An 18553-nucleotide genomic window follows, 5' to 3' on the forward strand; every position below is an offset into this window, starting at 1 on the left:
GGGGAGGGGGGTTATGGCGCACTGGCCACCAATAATTTTAACACTGGGGAGGGGGGGCGCACTGGCCACCAATTATTTTAATACTGGGGGGAGGGCGCACAGGGCGCTGTGATCCGCGCAATTAACCCGCACCTGAGGGGTTAATTGAGCGGATCACAGCGCCCTGGCGGTATATTTTAACTTCAAGCATCCACATCACCATGGGAACACCTGGTGGTTAGAATATACCATCGGATCAGAGTTAGATCGTGAAAACTCAGATCCGATGGTATATTCTAACCACCAGGCGTTCCCATGGTGACAGGGACGCTTGTCGGGGAGGATTATGTAGAAGGGCAATAACTGTACTAATTTGGGGGAAAAAAATTTTATTCTAAAAAATGAATATATGTTATATAGTGCTATATATTAGTTTTTTAGAATATTCGTTATATTGTAAGACGAATATTTAGCAACATAGCGAATATTCGTAAATTACACATATAGACTGAAATTTCACTAATGTAGTGCTATAATCTTTTTTTTGTCAATTTTTTTTGTCTTTTTCTGATTCAGAAAGAGACAAAAAAAAGGAGACAAAAAAAAAGATTATAGCACTGCATTAGTGAAATTGCAGTCTATATGTGTATTTTACGAATATTCGCTATATTGCTATAACTTTGTTTTTTAGAATATTCGTCATATTCTAAAACAAGAATATATGGCGAATATTCGTAAAATACACAATCACAATATTATTCACGATAAATAGCATAATGACGAATATTCGATTTCGATGAATATAAGACGAATATTCAATCGAATATTCGCGAAATACCGCGAAATCGAATATGGCACCTCCCGCTCATCACTATGGAGGAGTAGAATGATGCTGAGCTTCCCGGTAGAGATGGGGTAGATAGAGATATGACGATGGTCTGTCCTGCTATAATATATTTATCTAACCCATCTCTAAATGGAAGGCATCAAATTTTTCCAAACGCCCCCCCCAGCGGCACGACAGGAGGATACCCCGCCTCCCCAGGGACAGGAAACAACGTGGAGATCTTTAAATACTCCCCTCCCCTTACCTGCTCCAGTTGTTTCCTGTCCCTCTGGGACTAGCGTGGAGATCCACCTGTGGGAGTTTCTTTTTTCCTACAGAAGACAGCCGGCAGTTAGGATAATATCGCGGGAGCAGGATTGCGGGGTTGCGGTGCGGCCCTCCCTGTATTCCTGAATACAATTCTCGCGAGAGGAAGGCGCGGGTCACGTGAGCGCAAGCTCACAGGCGCAGAAGAGTGACGTCTTTCCCCTAGGCAATGAGCATTTAAAAAATTGCGGGAATCGGCAGCGTCCTGAGATTCAGCCTGCAACATGTCAGCATCAGGAGAGGACGCAATGCGCAGACCCACGGATGCATCCAAGGCCGGCAGCCCGGTAAGCTACCCTCCTCTGGTGGAGATGAAAAATGCTTGAGGTAGCCTGTGTCACTGAGGGGTTAGATTCTTATTTTTTTACTGCACTGGATAAGGGACTGTACCTCTCCCTTTTTTTAATAAATTTGGCAGCCCCCTTTATTAAACAAGCACTCTGACTTATATCTATAGGTCAGGGAAGCTCAGAAGTCCACCGATACTCAGCGAGTCAAAAAATGCTCCATTTGTAAAAAAGCCTTACCGTCAGGTTATAAGAAACCCCTCTGTTCAAAGTGATAGGAGAAAAAAGGAAAAGGGTGTTTCCCCTCCACTCTAATATTACAAAATTAATTAGTACAGAATGGACCGATCTGGAAAAAAGACTGAGTGTCTCTAGGGTCCTAAAAAGGAAATATCAATTTTCAGAGGAAGATACGTCCTTTTGGGACAAATGTCCGAGAGTAGATGCCCCGGTAGCAAAGATTACAAAGAAATCGGCGTTACCCTTTAAGGATTTGGGTCTCCCAAAGGACCCGATGGATAAGAGAAGCGAGGCTCTACTAAAAAAGTCCTGGGAGGCTTCCATGTCCATCCTTAGACCTAGCGTAGCCTCAACCTATACAGCCAGGTCCATGTCCATCTGGTTAAATCTGTTAGAAGAACACCTAGTAACAGGAACCCCTAGAGAGGATATTTTAGCATCTCTGCCAGTTCTTAAGCAGGCGGCAAATTTTTTGGCGGACGCTTCGGTCGACTCTATAAAACTAGCAGCCAGATCAGCGGCCCTCTCAAATTCCACCAGAAGGGCGGTGTGGCTTAGGTCCTGGTCAGGTGATGCGGCATCCCCTGCGAAGGTGATAGGGTGTTCGGGTCAGTCCTGGACGACATCCTAGAAAAAGCCACAGACAAAAAGAAGGGATTTCCCTCTGAACAAAGGAATTTTCGTCAAAGATGATTTTTTCCTACATCTAGGGGCAGACAAGACCAGAAAAGAAAAGATTTTTCTTCCCGGTGGCGTTCGGGAAGAGGAAGAGGGCGAGGTTTTTTGTTCAACCCCTCAGACTCCTCCCAAAAGTCATCAAAACAATGACGCCAGAAGCAAGGTAGGAGGAAGGCTAAAATATTTCCTCCCAGCCTGGGAGAATATTTCCAACTCCCCTTGGGTGTTGGACGTAATCTCATCAGGCCTAAAACTGGAATTCTCCTCCCTTCCCCAAGATGTGTTCCACATTACCAAAAAAAAAACAATCCAGTTCAATCGTTAATCCTAGATCAGATAAAGATCCTTTTACAAAAGGAAGCTATAGTCTTCAGTTCCCCCAGAAGAGCAAGGAACAGGTTATTATTCTCCTATATTTCTAGTCAGAAAACCAAAAGGCTCATACAGAGCCATTATAAACTTAAAAGGACTGAACCAACATCTACTTTACAAACGATTCAAGATGGAGAGCATAAAAACCACGATAAGTCTATTACAAAAAAAATCTTTATGGCAACCCTAGATCCCACCGACGCGTACTACCATATTCCAATCTGCAAAGAACATCAGAGATTCCTCAGATTTGCAGTACAACAAAACTCGGTAGTACAGCATTTTCAATTCCAAGTCCTTCCTTTCGGCATTACGTCAGCACCAAGGGTCTTCTCCAAAGTGATGGCAGAGGTGATAGCAGACCTTCATCTAAAAGGCATATTAGTTGTGCCTTACTTAGACGACTTCCTAATAGCAGCAGGGTCAGAGAGTCTTCTGTTAGAACACATAGAGTTAGTGAAACACAGCCTAACGGATCTGGGATGGCTAATTAATATGGAAAAATCAGACCTCCGTCCCGAAAAAAGAAAGATCTTTTAAGGAATGCTGCTGGACTCAGGACTCATGAGGACCTTCCTCCCACAAGAGAAAATTCAAGCAAGAATTTACTCTATTCTGCAGCAGATCGAGAATGACAATCAGGTCAATAATGAAGATCTTGGGTCTGATGTCCTCGACTATCCCAGCAGTGAAGTGGGCCCAGGCTCACTCGCAAACTCTTCAGTCTTTCATGCTCAGAAGGTGAAACAAGAGCATAGCTTCACTAGAGCTGAAGGTAAAAGTCCCTCAGTATGTAAGAGATTCCTTAAATTGGTGGTTGATCAACAAGAATCTAAACGCAGGCGTCCCGTGGCAACTAACAAATGTAGTCACTATTACTACAGATGCCAGCAAAAACGGCTGGGGAGCCTTTACAGACAGATCCGTAGTACAGGGTGGCTGGCAAGGACATCTAAATCTAGCCTCTTCCAACCTGAAGGAGTTAACCGCAGTCTGGGAAGCCTTGAAGGCCCTTCACTCAGAAATCTGCGGAAAAGAAGTAGGAATACTCTCAGACAATACCACAGCTGTGGCCTATCTGAACAGGCAGGGAGGCACAAGAAGTCCATCCTTAGCGAAGGTCACAAGATAAATTTTCCAGTGGGCGGAAAGGAGCATACTGTCAATATCAGCGGTTCACATAAGGGGAGAAGACAACACAGTCGCGGACTTTCTCAGCAGGGATGTCTTAAAGGAAGGGGAATTGTCCTTAAACCCAAAAATATTCCATCAGATAGCACAAAGATGGTTCCTTCCAGAAGTAGATCTGTTCGCCACGCGTCAAAACAGACAAACAGAAAAGTTCGGCTCTCTAGCCTATGCAGATCACCCACTCATAGTGGACTCTCTCTCCCACCCATGGCCAAAAATAAACTTATATACCTTCCCTCCCTTTGCGTTAATCCCCAGAGTGCTGCAAAAGGTGCTACAGGAGAACCACAGGCTGATCCTGATTGCACCTTACTGGCCCAAGAGATCGTGGTTCCCTCTCCGAGTGAGGATGTCAGCAGGAGACGTGTGGCTACTACCAGACATCCCTTCATCAAGGCCCAGTATGGCATCCCAGGACAACGCAACTCCAATTAGCAGCATGGAGACTGAGTGGGAGATATTAAAGGAAAAGGGCCTCTCGGACGCGGTAATTTCCACAATTCTTTATATCCGCAAAAAGGTGACATCTAAGATTTATGACAGAATCTGTCAGTCCTTCAGAAAATTTACAGGTGGTGATACCAGAGGTCCCCTTGTAATCACTAAGGTCCTAGAGTTTCTCCAGTCAGGACTACAGAAGGGGCTGAGAGTCAGCACTATAAAGGTCCACATATCGGCTTTGAGTGCCCTACTTGATGTAAAATTGGCAGAGGTAGACCTTGTTAAGAGATTTGTGAGAGGGGCTTGAAGAAAACAACCAATAGTGAGGTCCACTGTCCCCCCTTGGGACTTGAATCTAGTGTTGGCTGCCTTATCAGACAGTCCTTTTGAGCCCTTATCTGAAATATCACTAAAATTACTTACCTTTAAAACGGTTTTCTTAGTAGCTATCACCACGGCTAGAAGGGTGGGGGAAATCCAGGCCTTCTCGTGCAGACCTCCCTACCTATCCATCAAGGATCATAGGATAGTACTGAGACATTCTCCCTCTTTTTTGCCTAAGGTGGTCTCTAAGTTCCAATGTCTACAGGAAGTGTCCCTCCCTTCCTTTGGATCCCCATCAGGCAGTCAAGAGCAAAGACGGTTCCATAACCTGGATGTGAGAAGAGCAGTACTTGCCTACCTAAAGACTACGGAAGATCTCAGAAAAACGGACAGACTGTTTATTCAATTTGCAGGTCCAAATAAGGGGAACGCGGCAAGCAAAACATCTGTTAGTCGATGGATCAGATCTGCAATCTTGACTTGTTATGACTTAAAAGCGGTTCCTCCTCCGGTGGGCCTGAAGGCCCACTCAACCCGATCTGTAGCAGCCTCTTGGGCTGAATCAGCAGAAGTTCCGTTAGAACAGATTTGCCAGGCAGCCACCTGGTCGTCACCTTCCACTTTCTTTAGACATTACCAGTTAGACGTGCTAAAGAACAGGGAGTTATCATTTGCTCGCAGGGTATTATCTGCGGTTGTCCCCTCCTGATATAGGATTCCTCTGTTATTCCTCCTGTCATGCCGCTGGGGCGGCGTTTGGAAAGATTTCAATTACTTACCGGTAATTGGTTTTTCCTCTAGCCCCCACAGCGGCACGGGGAATTTCCCACCCAGAAGTTATTTAAACTTTTGTTTAAAAAACTAAAATAAAATAAATAAATAATAATAATGTTTTTGTCATTTCTTGGAAAGTATCCTTGTTTAATTTCAATAACACATAAAGATTAATATTGTTGCATCCTTTCCAGAGTTTCTCGGTTATTTACTGGAGCAGAGGAGGGGAGTATTTAAAGATCTCCACGTTGTTTCCTGTCCCTGGGGAGGCGGGGTATCTTCCTGTCGTGCCGCTGTGGGGGCTAGAGGAAAAACCAATTACCGGTAAGTAATTGAAATCTTCTCCCCCTTGAGACATCATCATTGTAGAGGACAAAATTAATGTATGTTTTTCTTGAACTGAAAGGAATAATAATTTACATAAAAAGTACCCAAAAAATTAAGCACAGCTGCATTCGTAATGCGGTGAAAGTTTCATTGTAGTTCTATTTTACTCCATTAAACATAGTGCCTTTGCAAGAGAGTCCAAAATGCACTCTGCTGAATGACAGAGAAGGTGCTCCACTTTGCCTCTCATCCCCTTAACTGTGAAGTCTGCCACCGGCTGTTGGAACTTGCCCTTCCCCCCCCCCCCCCCCCCCCGGTTTGTATATACAAGCCTCGCATTTAAAGTCTTATTCTGCACCATGACGTGCAATAGTTCTTCCAGGATGCGCATTGGACCCAAACGCCTGGGACACCCACAGCAGCCAGGGGAATGCAGAAGAGTCTTTGACACTGGGAAAGAGAACTAATCTCGGTGCATGAGCAGGAGACACTTCAAGACCCTGGCCGAGGATAGCTGGCTCATCAGTGCCTTCTGTGCTCAGACGAGCACAGGATGGATAGGTCCTGTCGTGGGCCTGGAGCCCAGCGTGTGTGCGGTGAAGATCATGTATGGGTGTGGAGAGCGGCGGTACCCATTACTCCTCACAGACAAAAGGAGGATGAGATAGCCACTGATAAACACCACCACTACTAGTGCCCTCTGGCGTGTAGGAATCATCACACGGTTAGGCTGGCTGTGTAGCCGCAGTGTTCTGATACTGACTTAATATGCTTTTAAAGAAAAAATTGTTGACTATCGATGCATGCGGCGTGTCTACTTAATTTATCAATAATTTTTGTTGTGTAAGCAAAATCTTAAGATAATCAAAATAATATTTTTATAATGCAAAATCTTTCAATTATTATGCATGTCATATTGTCATCACATTCCTTCAGCACACTGAATACCTGCTGCTGTTAGAGGTGTATTTTTTTAAGTTATGGTGTTGCCCTGGCCTGGTGTGTTCCCATTCAGGGGTACACATTCCTGCTGAGTACTTTGAATGTGCTGCTGTCTGACATGTCTTATTTTATTTATGGGGTTACCATGGCCTGTTGGTTTTCCATTCAGTGGTACACATTCCTGCTGCCAACTTTGAACATGCTGCTGTCTGACATGTCTTATTTTATTTATGGGGTTACCATGGCCTGTTGGTTTTCCCATTCAGGGGTACACATTCCTGCTGCCATCTTTGAACGTGCTGCTGTCTGACATATCTTATTTTATTTATGGAGTTACCATGGCTTGTTGGTTTCCCATTCGGGGGCACACATTCCTGCTGCCAACTTTGAACATGCTGCTGTCTGACATGTCTTATTTTATTTATGGGGTTACCATGGCCTGTTGGTTTCCCATTCAGGGGTACACATTCTCCAATTTTAACATTAAATTATGATGCTGCCTTTCCTGCAGGGTTAGGCGAACTTGGTGTAGACCTTTTTACTAAGGTGTTAACATTTACCTGCTTTTGTCTGCCCTGATCCTGCAGAGTTTAGTTTAGCTATGTGTGGCCCTTAGACAACAGATTTTTCATTTAAATGGTACTTGCTGCCAAGTAATGTGTCTGAAATATAGTAAAGTATTAAAATCTAACTGTTGAATTTTTGTGTCCAGATCATGCAAAGGACAACCAGCATGGACCACTTATTAGCCTTTGTAATATGACAAGTATTGAGTATTATATTTCTCATAAAATGGTGTTCATTTTTAATATTTGTGAATGTGCACTATTCATCTGATATTGTCAAGAATTAGATTTTTAAATATATTTAATAAAAACTTTTTAGTTTAATACATTCATGCGGTCTTATAAGTTTTAATTTTGCTTTAATTGGGTTTTTGGCGTCCATGTTGTGGTTCTTACTGTAGCAAGGTGGAGACCGCATGTGGGCTTCCATTTTCAAAAGGTTTTGTGCACTTAACATTGTACAAGACTGATTGATAAACCTAATAAAAGTTTTTTATTTTATTTATTATTTTAATACGGACTTAGGTTCTAACATGGGTTGTCCTGGAAAGCATGCCTGGCTTCCGTGTTGACCTCTCTACAAGGTTGGGTGTGATTGGCGTTATACTCATCCGTGTGGTAATCCGGTGTTGGTAATGGAGCTTTATTGCCACATGTATATATACATTTATATGTAATCTTACTTCTTGACAATTATATAATGATTATTTTCACATGCTAGTGTAATATAAATCCAGATTTAAATCTTTCCGAATAAACTGCTGACAGTATAATAATCTTGAAGCCTTGTCACCATTTTGTGAGTGATTCTACTCATTGCATCACATGTTAATGTCTTTATTGAGGAAGCTATGCACCGACATGTCCATTTTAACAAACAGGACACTATATCTGATTAATGTTAGTTAGTTCTTTGCCCACTCATCAATTGTTTACATTTTTTTTAAATACTTCGATTTTTCAGACACATTTGATGTTTAACATATTTGTTAAAACTGTCACTAAAATAAATAACTTAAGCCAATTTTACTATACAATATCGTCTTATTGAGGCCTCATGCACACGACAGTATTTTTCACGGTACCCAAAACGGGGTTCCATTGCTCCGTGATCCGTTTCCGTTTTGTTTCCGTGTGTCTTCCTTGATTTTTGGAGGATCACCAGACATGAAAAGTGAAAAAAAAATCTTAAGTCAAGTTTGCCTTGAAAATGATAGGAAAAAAACGGACACGGATCAGGGACGCGGATGACAATCTTGTGTGCCTCCGTGTTTTTTCACTGACCCATTGACTTGAGTCCGCGTACCGTTGTCCGTGAAAAAAATAGGATCGGTCATATTTTTTTCACGGACTGGAAACACGGATCACGGACGCGGATGAAGAAACGGTGCATTTCCCGAGTTTTCAACGGACCCATTGAAAGTCAATGGGTCCGCAGAAAATCACGGAAAACGGAACAACGGACACGGAACCCAACAACTGTCGTGTGCATGAGGCCTTAGGTTGAGATTTTGATCACAGTATGGATAGTTGGATCAAATGTTTTTGATATAAGCTACTTTTTTAAAGTATCATTTTATTTTATGTCAAAATTTGGTTGATAATCTATATATACAGTTGCAAGAAAAAGTATGTGAACCCTTTGGAATAATATGGATTTCTGCACAAATTGGTCATAAAATGTGATCTGATCTTCATCTAAGTCACAACAATAGACAATCACAGTCTGCTTAAACTAATAACACACAAATAGTTACCATGTTTTTATTGAACACACCATGTAAACATTCACAGTGCAAGTGGAAAAAGTATGTGAACCCCTAGACTAATGACATCTCCAAGAGCTAATTGGAGTGAGGTGTCAGCCAACTGGAGTCCAATCAATGAGATGAGATTGGAGGTGTTGGTTACAGCTGCCCTGCCCTATAAAAAACACACACCAGTTCTGGGTTTGCTTTTCACAGGAAGCATTGCCTGATGTGAATGATGCCTCTCACAAAAGAGCTCTCAGAAGACCTACAATTAAGAATTGTTGACTTGCATAAAGCTGGAAAGGGTTATAAAAGTATCTCCAAAAGCCTTGCTGTTCATCAGTCCACGGTAAGACAAATTGTCTATAAATGGAGAAAGTTCAGCACTGCTGCTACTCTCCCTAGGAGAGCCCGTCCTGTAAAGATGACTGCAAGAGCACAGCACAGACTGCTCAATGAGGCGAAGAAGAATCCTAGAGTGTCAGCTAAAGACTTACAAAGGTCTCTGGCATATGCTAACATCCCTGTTAGCGAATCTACGATACGTAAAACACTAAACAAGAATGGATTTCATGGGAGGATACCACAGAGGAAGCCACTGCTGTCCAAAAAAAAGATTGCTGCACGTTTACAGTTTGTACAAGAGCACCTGGATGTTCCACAGCAGTACTGGCAAAATATTCTGTGGACAGATGAAACCAAAGTTGAGTTGTTTGGAAGAAACACACAACACTATGTGTGGAGAAAAAGAGGCACAGCACACCAACATCAAAACCTCATCACAAACTGTGAAGTATGGTGGTGGGGACATCATGGTTTGGGGCTGCTTTGCTGCGTCAGGGCCTGGAAGGATTGCTATCATCGAAAGGAAAAATTAATTCCCAAGTTTATCAAGACATTTTGCAGGAGAACTTAAGGCCATCTGTCCACCAGCTGAAGATCCACAGAAGATGGGTGTTTCAACAGGACAATGACCCAAAGCACAGAAGTAAATCAACAGCAGAATGGCTTAAACAGAAGAAAATATGCCTTCTGGAGTGGCCCAGTCCGAGTCCTGACCTCAACCCGATTGAGATGCTGTGGCATGACCTCAAGAAAGCGATTCTCCAAAAGCTGGTGGGCTAAGAGTTCCGTCAAGCCAGCTGTCAGACACCGGGCAAGGGGGTGACTCTGTGACATTGGCTTCTTACGCTCAAACATTTCCTTGACAGACACCTGACTGTGGGCAGATGAGATGGAACTGCTGAAGGTGAGAGGCGGAGTGGCGGGTGGTTGATAGGGGGCAAGGAGGACAGCAGTGGTTGACGTGGCTGAAGATGCTGGACCAGGAGGAGGATGGTGGCTTTGAGTTTGTGTGCTGCTTGTACTCATGTGTTGATCCCATTGACGTTTGTGATGTGAGATCATGTGCCTTCGCAAAGCAGTTGTACCGAGGTGGGTGTTGGACTTCCCACAACTCAGTCCTTTTGGCACAGGTTGCAAATGGCATTGCTGTTATCAGAGGCAGACACACAAAAAAAATGTACATAAAAGATTCGGATAACGCGTATCATAAATATAAGGTATAAAACAGGTTATTTTCTCTTCCTCCCTTCAAAAAAGTACCAAGGTCTGCAGATCTCCTACTGATGGATATCCTGCAACTTACAAAGAAAAACAATAGGGTAGATCCGTATGGTTGTACTGCCCTGTGATGCACAGATTGTACTTACACGGCCCTCCACCAGTCACAAGCGTATCACAGATTTCCTCTGCAAACTGGTTGGTTCTCCGCAGTGAAGATGCACGCTCACACGCTGGTACACAGGGCTCAACCACGGACTTGATTACAGCATACACCTGGTGAGTCTGCTGGGATTCCCAACTTCTTTTAGTTCAAAATTTTCGGTGGATACAAGTTGCTCCCACCATAGTGAAGCTCCGATAACTATTTTAAAAGGTTTATAAGTACATACTTACAAACATGCACTTTAAAATCGCATTAAAATCCCAGCGTCTTTCTCCTTGCCCGACCCAGGTTTTGCTCCTTGAGCTTCATCAGGGGCACAAAAAAAATGCCACACTGCTGAGCTTTGCAATGACGGCATTCTGGTGGTGGCAACAGCATGCGTTGATTGGCGTGCTGTCTGGCTGACCCCGGGTGCCGATACATGCTGTCTGACTGTTATTGATGAGCGGGAGGTGCCATATTCGATTTCGCAATATTTCGCGAATATTCGCATGAATATTCGTGTTATATTCGTCGAAATCGAATATTCGCAATTATTCCAATTATCGCGAAATTATTTTTTCGCATATTGCAAAAATTTATCTTGATAGTATAAGGCAACGTTCCTATGCTAATGACTTGACTATGGCTAGGCTAATATGTGTATTTTACGAAATTTTTCGTAATATTGCTCTAACTTCGTCTCTTAGAATATTACGAATATTCTAAAAGACGAAGTTAGAGCAATATTAAGAACATTTGCAAAAGTCGAAATTGCGATGCGAGTAATATAACACGAAATAGTCGCATGAAGATTTAAACTTAGCACTGCTATATTCCATATTCTAGCCTAATATGGAATATAGCTGTGCTAAGTTAGCACTGCTATATTCCATATTAGGCTAGAATATGGAATATAGCTGTGCGGAGGGCTCTTTCACACCTGCGTTCTTGTCTTCCGGCATAGAGTTCCGTCGCCGGGACTCTATGCCGGAAGAATACTGATCAGGATTATCCTAATGCATTCTGAATGGAGAGTAATCCGTTCAGGATGCATCAGGATGTCTTCAGTTCCGGTACGGAACGTTTTTTGGCCGGAGAAAATACCGCAGCATGCTGCGCTTTTTGCTCCGGCCAAAAATCCTGAAGACTTGCCGCAAGGCCGGATCCGGGATCAATGCCCATTGAAAGGCATTGATCCGGATCCGGCCTTAAGCTAAACGTCGTTTCGGCGCATTGCCGGACCCGACGTTTAGCTTTTTCTGAATAGTTACCATGGCTGCCGGGACGCTAAAGTCCTGGCAGCCATGGTAAGTGTAGCGGGGAGCAGGGGAGCAGCATACTTACCGTCCGTGCGGCTCCCCGGGCGCTCCAGAGTGACGTCAGGGCGCCCCAAGCGCATGGATCACGTGATCACATGGATCACGTCATCCATGCGCATGGGGCACTCTGACGTCATTCTGGAGCGCCCGGGGAGCCGCACGGACTGTAAGTATACCTCTTCCCCGCTCCCCGCTCCTACTATGGCAACCAGGACTTTAATAGCGTCCTGGGTGCCATAGTAACACTGAAAGCATTTGGAAGACGGTTCCGTCTTCAAATGCTTTCAGTACACTTGCGTTGTTACGGATCCGGCAGGCACCTCCGGCAACGGAAGTGCATGCCGGATCCCAACAACGCAAGTGTGAAAGAGGCCTAAGTTGAAATCTTCATGCGACTATTTCGTGTTATATTACTCGCATCGCAATTTCGACTTTTGCAAATGTTCTTAATATTGCTCTAACTTCGTCTTTTAGAATATTCGTAATATTCTAAAAGACGAAGTTAGAGCAATATTACGAAATTTCGTAAAATACACATAGATTGTATTTAAGCTAATATACTGCTATAGTAATAATTTTTAATAGTGTACATATTTTACAAAACTTAAGTTCAGAAGAGGCAAAAAAAAATTACAGGAAAAAAAAGGGATTATAGCACTATATTAGCTAAATTACAATCTATATGTGTATTTTACGAAATTTCGTAATATTGCTCTAACTTCGTCTTTTAGAATATTCGTAATATTCTAAGAGACGAAGTTAGAGCAATATTATGAAATTTCTAAAAGACGAAGTTAGAGCAATATTAAGAACATTTGAAAAAGTCGAAATTGCGATGCGACTTATATATCACGAAATATTCGCATGAAGATTTCAACTTAGCACAGCTATATTCCATATTAGGCTAGAATATGGAGTATAGCAGTGCTAATTTGAAATCTTCATGTGAATATTTCGTGTTATATTACTCGCATCGCAATTGCGACTATTGCGAAATTTCGTAAAATACACATATAGATTAGATTGTAATTTAGCTAATATGGAATATAGCAGTAAGTTGAAAACGACTGGAGCAGCCAGGAAGCCAGGAATCCAAAGGACAGGTAAGAACAACTTTAGGGAAGTGGGAAAGAAAAAAATATAATAAAAAAAAAAAGAAAAAAAAAGAATATTCGATTTCGCGAATATATAGAACGATATTCTAAATATTTGCGAAATCGCGAATATGCGATATTCGCGCGAAATATTCGCATCGCGAATATTCGCGCCCAACACTACTGACTGTGCCACTAGCTCCTTGCGACGACCTCCCCCTGCTTCCAACTCGTCTCCTCCTTCTCTCTGTCTCCCCTTCTGAACTTTCCCCCTCTTCTTCTTCTCTTCGAGCAGGCACCCACGTGGCATCCACGGACACATCGTCACCACCAACTACTTCACTTGTATCTGACAACGCAACGGAAGCAGCAGCAGATACAACATCATCATCATCACACTGTACGTCCATGTTTGTAATCCTGCCTGACTGAGACATATCCCTGTTATCTACATCCTCTGGCAATAATGGTTGCGCATCACTAATTTCATCCAATTGATGTGTAAATAACTCCTCTGACGGATCAAGTGAAGCGGCTGTGGTGGCTGTGGTGGTAGTGGTCGTGGTGGCAGCGGGCGGGAGAGTGGTAACTTGAGAGCAGGTGACCGAAGCTGAGCTGGAGGAGGATGGTGCGTCAAGGTTCTTAGCGGAAGCTGTTGAAGATTGGGTGTCCTGTGTGAGCCAGTCAACTATGTCCTCCGAATTTTTGGGGTTCAGGGTACGTGACCTCTAAACACTGGGCATTATTCCAGGGCCAGTGGAAATCACAGCACCACGACCACGAAGGCCCCTGTGGGGTGACCTGCCTATGCCTGTCATTTTTTTTTAGATAAGTGGTACTATGCGTGCAAGGTACTGTGCCACCCTATATAAATGGTGGGCAGTGGGCACAGTACAGTCTGTGTGGGCCTGACACACACTGGCTTGCAACTGCGATTATATCACAGAAAAAAAAATAAATTGACTTTAGTTTTATCTGCAAGGTATTGTGACACCCTGTAACGGTATGAGTGGTGGCCTGGCCAGTGGCCTCAGTACAGTCTGTGGGCCAGACACTCACTGGCTTGCAACTGCGATTATATTTATTACAGAGAAAAAATAAATTGACTTTAGTTTTATCTGCAAGGTATTGTGACACCCTGTAACGGTATGAGTGGTGGCCTGGCCAGTGGCCACAGTACAGTCTGTGTGGGCCAGACACTCACTGGCTTGCAACTGCGATTATATTTATTACAGAGAAAAAATAAATTGACTTTAGTTTTATCTGCAAAGTATTGTGACACCCTGTAACGGTATGAGTGGTGGCCTGGCCAGTGGCCACAGTACAGTCTGTGGGCCAGACACTCACTGGCTTGCAACTGCGATTATATTTATTACAGAGAAAAAATAAATTGACTTTAGTTTTATCTGCAAGGTATTGTGACACCCTGTATGAATGGTGTCCACACAGTATAGTCTGTGAGCCTGCAGCCTCTCACTGTCTTGCAACTGCGATTATATTTTAAAAAAAATAATAAATTGACTTTTTTTTATCTGCAAGGTACTGTGACATCCTATATGAGTGGTGTGCACACAGTACAGTCTGTGGGCCTGCAGCCTCTCACACACGGGCAGGCAACTGCAATATATATATATATATATGTATATATATATATATATATATATACAAAAATAAAAAATGTAGACTGATGTACCAGCCCTAAAAATGGCTTTTTGGGGTGCTGTCAGGACGCTGTCCTTACAGCAGATGAGTCTGTGGAAACAGAACACTGCCCTAGCTAACGCTTTCCCTATTAAATCAGCAGCAGCACTGTCCCTCCTCTCACTAAGAATGCAGCTTCCGAATGAATCTAAAATGGATGCTGTCCAGGAGGTGGGAGGGTCTGGGAGGGAGGGTCTGCTGCTGATTGGCTGGATTGTGTCTGCTGACTGTGAGGTACAGGGTCAAAGTTTGCTCAATGATGATGTATAGGGGGCGGACCAAACATCGCATATGTTCGCCCGCAGCGGCGAACGCGAACAAGCCATGTTCGCCGTGAACTGTTCGCCGGCGAATAGTTCGGGACATCACTACCGTTGTGCACGTCTGATCTGCAACTACAGGAAACGTTTGGTTGAAGTTATTGCTGCCAAAGGAGGTTCAACCAGTTATTAAATTCAAGGGTTCACATACTTTTTCTTGCAACTGTATTTATTATTTATTACACAATTTGAATGTAGATTTGTATTTCGTAACATAAAGGTTTGGTCAATAATACGTTAGAAAGGTAATAGTGTGTTCACAAAAAGGTTAATTAATGTGCGTTAAACAATGATTTTCAAATATAAATTACGGGCCTTTTTTTTTAAGATAAATTATATATTGTTCAATGTTATATTGGCCTTTTCAATTAAAAATAATACTAATGAACTGTAAAAATAAAAGAAAAATCTAAATGGTTTATTTTAATGGTACAACAGTGTATATGTAAGCGATGAATACACATGCTGTAGTTGGGGGTTCTATCATTTTTTTTATACTTATTTAATCGGTCTTCCACAACCCCATTTGTTACAAAATTTTGTCTGCTGCAATATAATAACATGCCACTCTATATTACTGCTTAGTTATGCCAAACTTTGTGTAGGCATTAGAATACTACTTTAACTTACCAACTGCATGCTGATCTTGTCCTGATACTTCAGAGTTCTGTGTAGTCATTATACTCCACCGTTAGCAATGACTGCTGCTATTGTCCTGATTATTGAGAGTTATGTGTAGGCCGTATAATCCACTGTTAATATCTACCTGCTGCAGATTCTGCTGCTGTCTGTCCTGATTATGGCGAGTTATCATTCGGCCTTTTGACAATACACATTACCTGCTGCTGCCTGTCCTGCTGAGTTAGGACGAGATATGTTTAGGTCTTATAATCGACCGTTAATATCTACCAGCTGCAGATGCTGTCTGTCATGATCATGCAGAGTTAGGTAAAGCTAGTTGTTTGTCCTTTGTAGCTATGTGAAGTCCTTATACAACACCGTCAGCTGTCATTATAAAGTTGATTTGTCAATTTAGTCATCAAACTACAATGTTAACTTTACCTACTGCTGCTGTCCATATGAAGCTGACTTCTAGTCCTCAGAATACAACGTTAGCTCTACCTGCTGCTGCTGTCCTGATCAAGTTGATTTGTTATGTATATGCCTCATAATACAACACTACCTTTACCTGCTGCAGCTGTCCATTTCAAGCTGACTTCTAGGCCTCAGAATACAACGTTAGCTCTACCTGCTGCTGCTGTCCTGATCAAGTTGATTTGTTATGTATATGCCTCATAATACAACAATACCTTTACCTGCTGCTGCTGTCCATTTCAAGCTGACTTCTAGGCCTCAGAATACAATGTTAGCTCTACCTGATGCTGCTGTCCTGATCAAGTTGATTTGTTATGTATATGCCTCATAATACAACACTACCTGCTGCTGCTGTCCTCAAAAACCTTATTTATGTGTAGGCCTTATACTACACTGTTAAAATGTAGCTACTGCTGTTGTCTGTCCGAACCCTGCTGACTTTGAACGTGGACTAAAGGCTCCTTACTGATAAGTCCTCACTTAAAATTAGACAAAAACATAACCTTATAGAAAAATAAGTAAGAAATCAATATAACTGAAAACAACTTTTTTAATACAAAAAAAGTAAAATAACTAAGGCAAATTTTGCAGTTGTTCCTGCAAGCCTGATAATTCTTGGAGGTCCTCTGCATATTTCTCATGGAACTCCTACAGCATCACTTGTGATTTCCGAATGTGGGCTTGGATATTCTTTTATTGTTTTGCGATGCCACTCTTTCATGCTAATTATTTTATTAGCAATATTCTTGATTACTGTTATGGAAACACAAAACATAAATATATCAATTAACAATAAAAGGCAATTATTGAATTTAGTGTTTATTTTTTGGTAAGTGTAATTTTTAAAATATACCATATTTAATGTAGTTATATATTACATTATTTAGTGACAGTTTAGTAGTGTAGAATTTAATTTGTTGTGTTATATAACATTAGTTTATGTAGATTAAAGAGTTCTTGTGCATGGCTGTTGTTTTATATTACTGTGGTTTTTGTTGTCCCATTATTATTGTTACTTTTATATTCTTCATCACCTGCTATATAATTGTATGGTGCAGCGTTTCCTGACTTTCGGAACTGCACCGTACTATTTTTGTGCAAAAAAAAGGTGCCCTGGACAAAATGGCTCATGAACCGTTGTCCAATAGCTGATCTACTAGTCCAGAGCAGGTAGCCAATTATATAAAATAAGGCCTTTTCCAGTTTTTGGCAAACACCTGCTGCCTCGGATCTCTCCTATTGGACGTATTACTAAGACATAAGCATTGCTGCTATGGAGCTGAAGGGTGGAAATTAGGTGTCATGTGGAGGTGACCGATGCTAAAAAAAGACTGTACGACAGCACCTGTCTCCTCAGAGGTGAGGCAGGGGGACACCAGTGTTTTGTTCCCCTGCAAGCGCTGATATTTTCTGTTACAACTCTACAGCCAATGGCAGCGCTATAGCTGCACAGGGAGAGGCATAAATTCACATATGGGGTGGTATTCAGGTGAATTAAAGGCGAAAAGTGGAACTAAATATGGGTGCATTTAGTCCTGTAACCATTTGTTTAATTTAAAAAAAGTGTGTATATTACTTTATTAGATTTTTTTTATTCAATTACAACGTTTTTTTTAAAAGACAATTGTTGCCTCATTATGTTAAATTGCAGATTGATCTAATTGCTCAGTATATTTATTGAGGGGTGTAGTTTGCCTAATTGAGTTAGTTTGTTTTGTTTTCAACTCTAGGGTCACATAAGGGTTAGTGTTGATCACGAATATTCGAATTTCGAATTTTTATCGCGAATATAGGTACTTCGAAAATTCGCGGAAATTTCGAATATAGTTATATATATTTGAAATTTCGAATATTCGAATTTTTTCTTTTTTTTTTTTTATAAGTACACATGATCCCTCACTGCTTCTATCTTGTAGGCCAATAAGAAGGCTGCAATATACTTGACTTTAGGAGTAGTAGTGCTTGCAAATTTTGCTCTATATTCATTTTTTTTGAATATTCGCTATATTGCTATATATTCTTGTTTTAGAATATTACGAATATTCGAAAAAACGAAGTTATAGCAATATAGAGAATACTCTAAAAAAATCGAATAGAGCAATTTAGCTAATATAGTGATATAATCTTCTTTGTCTAATAGTTGTAAGTTGAAAAATTTGCAATAAAAAATTTGAATCCGAAAATTCAAATTCCGAAAATTCGCATATTGCACAATCATTACCTTTCCGATTTTTTGAGTAAAAAAAAATCTCGAATTTTCGAATTTGCGAATTTTCGGCGAATATTCT

This window comes from Bufo bufo, chromosome 4, assembly GCF_905171765.1.
Source record: "Bufo bufo chromosome 4, aBufBuf1.1, whole genome shotgun sequence".
NCBI lineage: Eukaryota > Metazoa > Chordata > Amphibia > Anura > Bufonidae > Bufo > Bufo bufo.